An 8,512-nucleotide genomic window follows, 5' to 3' on the forward strand; every position below is an offset into this window, starting at 1 on the left:
GGACCTCGCATCCCTTGCCAGCTTGCGCACCACATGCGAGTAAATGGGGCCTAGGTTGATTTCCCATGGGGGGGGGGGTGGTCTGTTGGTTTAGGTACGAATCCGAGGGTTTTTATCCTTTGGGTACGATTATGCCGTTATATTTTGTGATTATTTATCCTATATGTGACTAGGTGTACTATTCGGTTGGTTGTTCCTTAATATTAGGGATTTTTGAATTAGAATGGGTTCGAATTTTGTTTGTTTGTGTGTTATGTGCAAAATCTGGACTGGAAATAGTACTATTGTTGTACAATGTAGATTTTTTTTTTTATCCAAGGATGCCTAAATTTCGAATTGTTTTGAGGTTTTGGGGGAAAAATCTTTTTTGGCAATATTCCTTCCTATTTTTGTCCCCAAGCTGGTGGTATTGCCTATATATAGTTAGTTTCTATTCGTGTCAAGAGATTTTTTTTTTTTGGATCCTGAAAAAAAAAAAACTAAGCTCATTATCTTATACACTAATATATACACTACAATATATAATATACAGTAGAAGAGAAAAAAAGAAAAGAAAAACACATTAGGAATAAAAAGCTATTTTTTGAAAAAGAAGAAAGGTGTTAAGGTCTTGTTGGTGTTGAAGCTTGGATTTCAATCTCCTCATTTGATCTTTAGGTTGCCTTTGCAAAAGGTAATATCCCTATTCTATTATTTAAATCAGTTCATTTTTCATATGAGTTCAAATAAATGCCTTGTTGTTTAAATATGTGTTTGGAACTTTATTTCACTAATTTAGATATATTCCTACCTTAGTTTAGTTAGTAATATAGTGTTAATGATGTTAAGTTGTAATAATGTGATAGAGTTTTTTTTTTTTTTCCTGAATCATGTTGAAGTTTTGATTGTTGTTTCTTTTCTTTCTAGAATTTTGGAACTAAATGGGATAAAGGATGGTTTTTGGAGTTTAGTTTTGTTGTATTAAGTTGTTTAAGGTTCCAGCTTTGCTATATGGTACTTTTTCATCAAAAATTTAAGTATTTAGTCTTGTTCTTGTGATTTCTGTTCATCATGTTATGAAAATGGTTCTGTGTGTTAATCATGAGTCAATTTTGTCTACTAGTTTTCTTGTTTGATATAGTTTTGGCCCTAGATATGGCTTCAGATTGGCTTCATTATAAAAGAGTTTGAATCTTTTCTCTAGAAATCAGCTAAGTCTAAGTTTTAGGAGATAAATTTTATACCCTTCCATCATTTGTTGGTCTTGAATCATTCTTAATAGTCTAACATCTTTTTTTAAAGGGGTTACTTAAGGTTCTGAAGCCTCATTTATTAGTTGAATTGTTTGAAGTCTTTAAGCTTACCTTTGAACCTGTGTGCATTGCTGATATCTACCTAGAATCTACTATAAAAAGGAAACAAGGAGGGTGTGTTTGCTTAAGCTATTGTGTGTGGATCTCATTCTTGTGATAACAAGTTTTTTTTTTATTTTATTTTTTTTATTAGCCATTTACCTAGATTATCATGGAAACTGTTATGTCTTAGTTTAGATTTTGAAGTTCTAAATGGGCAGACTTCATGTATTCTTGTTGATTGAATAAGTATGAGTATAAAAAAGGGCCTAAACTAAACCTGGGAAGTGAAAATGGAACTCAGTAGTAACTCAGTTTCTTGTTCTTCCCTCTATGTGCTTGATTTCTTGAAGATTTGGTCTTTGATTGAAATTTCCTTTCTAAGACAGTGCTATGAGTTGATTAAACCTTGTTGAGCTTACTATCATGCTAAAAAATAGATGACAAAATTTGTTTTTGAAAAACAAAAAACAAACAAGGTGCTTGCTTGCTTATCCTTTCCTTGTTAGTTGTTTGGTAATCTCAGGCCTATATGTTCATAGATTTTTCTATTTTTCCTTGTACCGTTCAGTCTAAGTGTGATGTTTGCTTACCTAGGATTAGAATCATGATCCTTCATGACCATGGTCTAGTTTTTTCTGAACTTATGAGTGTTTCCATGTGAATTCCCTTCTGTCTCTGACTTACTATGACCTTAATTGATTTTTACTTACACTTAGGATAGATTCATGCTCCCCTAATTCCTGTTGAACTTGTTTAATCTTGTTCAATCATTCTTTGTAACTGAGTAGGACCTTTGCTGGTTGCTACACTTTGTTTGGATTTTGTATGTAAGTTTTAAATAAAACCAAGTGTAAATCATCAGTTGGGAATCCTGTTGATGCTTCATGAAGCTGACTTTGATCTAAGATGATCTTAGTGAATAGTTGAAAACCCCTATGACTTAAAATGGGCTAAAATAAAAAGCTTAGAGGTCTGAGAATGGCAGTAAGCCTGTGATATGGCCCTAAGTTTTACTTAAACTAAAATTGGTTTAGAAGACACAGCCTCAGACTTGTCACTTGATTCTGTGATACTTTGTATTGATATGAATGAAACTAGGTGATTCATTGCCATTTAGTTAGTTTAAGAAGTGATCAAAAGATGAAATTTCTGGAAATAATGTGACATTATTTGCATTGGTTGTTTGCCTATTTGTCTTGCCTTGCTACTTCTGGACTTTGCTGGGTATATGAAGATTAAAAGTGATCTTTCCTAAAGCCTGTTTGATATATTTAGACTGTCTAGAATGAAAGTTAGTAAAAATGTGAAAGCTGTAAGATTTGTAGTTAAAATTTTGATCATAGAAGAGTTTAAGTGTCTTGGATGTTATATGTGTTTGTTGCCTTCATTTCTGAAAACTGCCAAAAAGAATAAGAGTGAGAAGTTTATAAGAAACTTGGCCTTTTTGAATAAAATTTGAAACAACAAAGTTAGAGACAAATCTATAAGTGGTTTGCCTGCATCTCACCTCTGAATTTCTGAAATTTCTCTGTGTCTCACTCACTTTTTTGTCCATGAAAACTTGCAATTTGTGTCTTATGCTTTTATATTAGTATAAGGGTATAGTGTAGTTGAAGTCCCCTGCTTCACATAAATTATTAAAACCGATAATAAAAATAATAATAATGTTCCTTCTAATAAGGTAATAATCACTTCCTTTATTGTTTACCTATTGATTTGAACATTATTTTGTGTGTCATTTGTGCTTTGATACCTACTTTACTGTTAAAGACTCATTTGTGCATTTTGATTCACTTGGAAAGTAGAATACCCAGAAGGGGGCTTAGGATCAACTTGAAAAGGTAATTATGATGCCTACATTCTTCCTTTTGAAATCCATCTGTGAAACCTGAGTCTGGTTCTGTCATTTACCCCCTATCTATGCTATTTGAAGCCCCTACTTGATACCTATGTATTTTCTGTACAAATCCTGCAATATGGACTAAGTGTGAACTACTTTGAAGCCCTATTAATGCTTTTATGAACTTGTGATTTGCTTATCCTGCTATCATTGAACTTGCTGGGATTAAAACTAAACTAAAATGGCCATGGATTTGTAATTTTGCTCTTGTGACATCCTTGTTGACAACAAACGAACTAAAAAATGGTTTTTTAGCATTTAAATTGGTCCATCACTGGATATATATGACTTTCTAAGTCATTTAATCCCTCAGTTTCACCCCGTCTTTGGTTGCTGACTCTTTAAAAACTAAAAAAAAAACATAAACATGTTGGTGTGTTTGGTATTTGTGTTGTTATCCCTCCCCTTTATGTTGTTGGGTCACCTATTCACTGCCCATTCTTTTTAGTCAATGCTTGTCTCTTCCTTCTTTTTTTTTAAAATCTGGAAATTAAGACCATGAGTGTGTTGATTATGGCTTTAGCCTTGTTTCTTCTCTCCCTCACTGTTTAGTCCTGTACCCTCTTTATTTTTACCCTTCCATCATTGTTGTTGTTTGCTTGGCCATTTTGAAGTTTGCCATATTCCCCTTGATTGTGATGTTGTTGTTTAGGAATTATTTGGACGCTTTTGTGCCTTGCATTATTTGGATCCCTTGGGACCTTGTTTGTTTTTGTGACTAGTAGTGAGGCCTTTGACTCATTCTAAGTGTTGTTGGATCATTGAGTTGTTTTGTTGGTATACTGATATCTTTAAGTCTGTTGGAACCAATTAGAAACTTGAGACTAGCAAAAATGCGATGTTAGGGGATTTCTGTTGCATTATTGATTCTTCTTGAAATGAATAATTGAGAATAAGTATGTATGTTAGGTATATTTGAGTGTATATGAAAGTCAAACTTACCTTTCTATTAGGTGGATAAAGGGTATACCCGTATTGAGGTTTTGCTCTTTGTCCTAGTAGGTTTGTCAGGGGTATATCGTGTATATCACAGTTTCGACACTTAGAAAAATTTGAGAAAAACGGAGTAGTATGTCTCTGGTATATCATGTATATTATCTTTTAATACTTGGGAAATTTTCAGCATGACTTTGTTATTTGGGCCTATTACTTGTGTGTGGTTTATCATTACTATTATTTTTGGGCTTATTTCATATTTGGGCTACTTTTATTATTCTGTCGTCATAAAGTATTAAGTGGGTTTGGCCCAAATTTGATGTAATTCATTTTTGCATTAATTATTATAGCTTTTAACTTTGTACTTAGTTTAATTTGTGAACGTATACTAATGTCATGTATGTCCTTTATCTCTATGTTCGTCCAAAACCCGTTGGTGGGCCCCCAGAGGGCCCACTACGTATCTAGATCGAGTCAAATGAATCCGGAGCAAAATGGAGCATACGTATGGACTTAGGGACAAACTTGCATAATACCGTCGTTTGGGCTTGGTCGGCCCAAAACCCTTACTATTTAATTTATGCAATTTAAATTCATATTTGTGCCTTTAAATTTAAGATATTGGAACCCTTATATGATTGTCACGTAATTTAGAGTTGCCAAGTTGTTTTTTTTTTTTTTTAACTAATTCAAACTTGTGTAAAAAATTGGATAAAAACGGGCTGAAACTGGTTTTGGACTTAAAACACTGTATTTGGGAAACTGCCTGACTAAATCGACATTATTGAAACTTTGGGGATTGAGACTGCCTTGGATAGTTCTGGATTGTTTAAAACTTACAAACCGATTCTGGATGTTTGAAACTTGTGAAAATGCGTATAAAACTTGTACAAAAATGGATTAATATTTGGCTAAAAAGTTGGCTAAGTATAGAATATAATTATTAGACTAAAAAATAACTTAGTATAATCAATTATGGTATATATATACGACAGTATGCCTAAAACTATTTTCATAAACTTACGTGGAGTCCTACCTAGGCTAAGAGCCTTTGGATATTAGCCTAGGTGTTCAAGTCCGACACCCACGCTCAATTTTGAACAAAATTATACTTCGACGATTTCTTTAAAAATATATATTTCTTGCATGTAAATGACACCTTTTTATTGTGGAAATCTAGATTTAAGCAATTTTTGTCAAAAATGATTTATAATCATAAGGCACTATTAGAACTCGTAGGTAAACCGCGATTGAGCGGATTCTTAATACCCGGGTGCCTAACACCTTCCCCGGAGGATCACCAAAACCCTTACCCAGACTTTAGTAGATTAGGTTTCTTTTAGGATAGTCGTAAAAATAACTATTTTAAATGAACCCATTTCAAACTGGTTTTCCTAATTTCCTAAAAATTAGGTGGCGGCTCTAAAATATATCCTTTAGAGCATCATTAAGTAGGTGGCGGGCTTTTCAGACTTTTCCGGTATGATTCACAACCGTACTTTCCCGGGAAACCTCCCTCCTTTTATGAGATATGTGCGAGCCGGTTAAACTTAGAATTCCCAACGCCCGCTACATCACGAAGGAAAGAACCCACAATCATCTACATTTTCTATAGATTTGCTTCAATAAGGTAAGCTTCTCATCTCATCTCTTGTCTAGAACGGAATTTGAAGGATATCTATCATGATTACCACTAACAGAGCATTATTATGGGTTTAAATTTGGTTGAAAATTTGAGAAAGATTCCGATTGGGTTTCTCATGGAGTTTTTGTGGGATTTTCTAGAATTTCGGGTGTTGTTGCTTGAAATCATGATCCATTGAGTCTAATAATCATGCATGCCTGAATGATTGAAGATTTAGAAGTCTAGAATTAGAATTTCATAACAAAAAATCATGGGAAAATCAGTAACCCCGACTGTTTTCTGGGTTTTTGAGAATTGTGATAAACTCTGCACCTGCAAGAAATATCACGCAGGTGCGGTAGATGCTGAGAAGTTCAATTCTGCAGATGCAATTTTTTTTTTGCAAAAGCGACCTAGTATCTGCGGTGCTACTTCTACAGGCGTGATGCTTGGACTATTTTTGCAAACCAGTAGCTTTGCAGCTGTGTATGCTGGGCCTATTTTGCTAGTTCCTTTAGCTTGTTTGATGAGTTTTGAAATGCTTGGCATGATTCTATTGCTGGACTAACTTGGTTTTGTTTATTCTAGGTGCTAAAGTGGTGATAATGGACCCAAACATGAATGAAAATGTGGCACCAAATCAGGAAATTGCAGAAGAGGCTGCGGAGGAGCAATATGACGCTTTTAGGTTCATGTCCTGTGATTTTCATCGCCGATACACTACAAGAAAGTATAGAAATAACAACAAAAAATTTAATACTTGGCAACAACTTAGTTTTATTGTTGCCAAATGAACTTTTTTGTTGCCATAGTATTGATCATTATTGCAAAAAGTGCTTTTGGTAACAAAAAGAAAAAGTCGTTGCACGTCATTGCAATAACAGCCGTTGGGAAAAGTTTATGCAACAATTTTTTTTTTTGTTTTGTTGCCAAAAGTACTTTTTGCAACAATAATCAATTTATGGCAACAAAAAATTTTTTGTTGCCAAATATCTTTTTTCTTGTAGTGATAATATGATAATCTGCTCACCAAGAAGCTCCTACCAATAAAAGGGATTATTATTGAAAGGGTGCTCGAGCTTCTTCCTGACTTTAATGGTCGTCTAGAGGCCTCTATTTGGACATGCTTCATCGCCTCTCCATGCAAAGCAAATGAGGAATGGGTGAGGGGGTTTTATGCAAATTTGAAACATACCAGGTTCAAAAATCCCGAGCTTATCATAAGGGGTAAGGTAGTGAGATTTGGACCCGAAGAGATAAATGCTTTCTACAATCTTCCCAATCATCACTATGGCCAATATAGGAGAAGGATAGTTGTTCTGGGGATTGGTTGGTGTCTAAGTTGTGTGTTGCTGGCAAGAAAGTTTCATGGGCTAACAAGAAAAGGGGTATCAAGTTTGCCGATTTTACAACTGAGGCAAAGATGTGGCAGTACATCATTGCTAGTAGGGTGTCCCCTTTCGGGAACATGACTGACTTCACATATATCCGTGCCTTGATGATTTCTTGCATATTAGATGGCATTCCCGTGAATATTGGTCATTATGTGGGTCGGGAGTTGAAAGCGTATTTGATCTATAATTGTTCGAGCTTGATGTTTCCTTCCTTGATTACTGAGCTTTGCCGAATTGCTGGGGTGAATGAGCTTCCCACAGATCACTGGATGCCGCCGGACAAACCATTCCACCCATTGAGGGTCACGGGAGAGGGTAGCGCTTTGCATAATAAGAAGAGGAAGATAGAGATCAACATAGAGGATGACTCCTCCTCCCAGCCAGAGGGACCCTTTGGAGCACTGGGTTCTCAACTACAGAGCATCCAGGATTTGGTGTCGCAGCTTCCCACTAGACCCTCAAAGGCCAGCCCTGACCAGTTCGCCAGGACGGAGATTCAGAGATACTTTGATGCGCAGAAGGAACATACAGAGTCTTACAAGAAGCTTTTAGATTCTGTCACTATGCTGGAGTCAGCCTATAGCACCATGGCCACTGCCCATGCCATCCTTCGGGAGGACATTGATAGGGAGAGGAAAAAGAGCAAGACGAAGTGTAAGCTGATGGCGTAAATGTGGAGAGGCATCAAGGCAATCTTCAAGTGGGGAAATCTATAGAAGAGGTTTTCGATCAAGGATGTAGATGATGACGAGGAGTACTTTTTCCTGTCAGAGAATGATACCGATACTGATGATAAAGATGACGCTAGTGGTGATAGGGCCCAAAGCTCGGCTCAGCAGGGATGAGACTTTTCCGCCATATGTTAGTTTGATGTAGGTCTTCTAGGAGTCCTTTGCACTATTTTCCTTTGCTCTGTTTGGATTTTGTGCGGTGATGGCACTACATTGTTGTATTTTGGGATGTTGTTCGCATTTGCGCTTATTTTTGCTGACCTGTGCCTTTTCCGGGCTTTTTATTTTATGCTAGACTTATGCCCTTGCCAGAATTTTATCTTATGCATGGATGAAAATTAGATTTATCTAGATACCAATCTGAATGACCTAGGTACCAATTAGAATCGGCTAGATACCAATTTGAATCGACTAGATACCAATTTGAATAAATTGAAGTAGCATGAAAGGAATGAAAGAATGAAAGTTTCCTAAATGTCCTATAGCTTCTCGATGATGGGTATGGACATCTACGTACCAATCCACTAGACTAATAGACATTGCTCTTGTACTCGTGAGATCGGTGAACCTAGAACACTGATACCAACTTGTCA

General features: G+C 35.8%; 1 long non-coding RNA gene across 1 annotated transcript; it reads left to right on the top strand.

Annotated features, from left to right (window-relative positions):
• Window positions 1–5,178: 5,178 nt before the first annotated feature.
• Window positions 5,179–6,603, top strand: LOC132056629 (uncharacterized). The gene is made up of 2 exons (XR_009414870.1): window positions 5,179–6,302; window positions 6,383–6,603. It is a non-coding gene; the product is annotated as an uncharacterized LOC132056629 (long non-coding RNA).
• Window positions 6,604–8,512: the final 1,909 nt, after the last annotated feature.

The sequence above is a fragment of the Lycium ferocissimum genome, chromosome 1 (assembly GCF_029784015.1).
Source record: "Lycium ferocissimum isolate CSIRO_LF1 chromosome 1, AGI_CSIRO_Lferr_CH_V1, whole genome shotgun sequence".
Lineage (NCBI taxonomy): Eukaryota > Viridiplantae > Streptophyta > Magnoliopsida > Solanales > Solanaceae > Lycium > Lycium ferocissimum.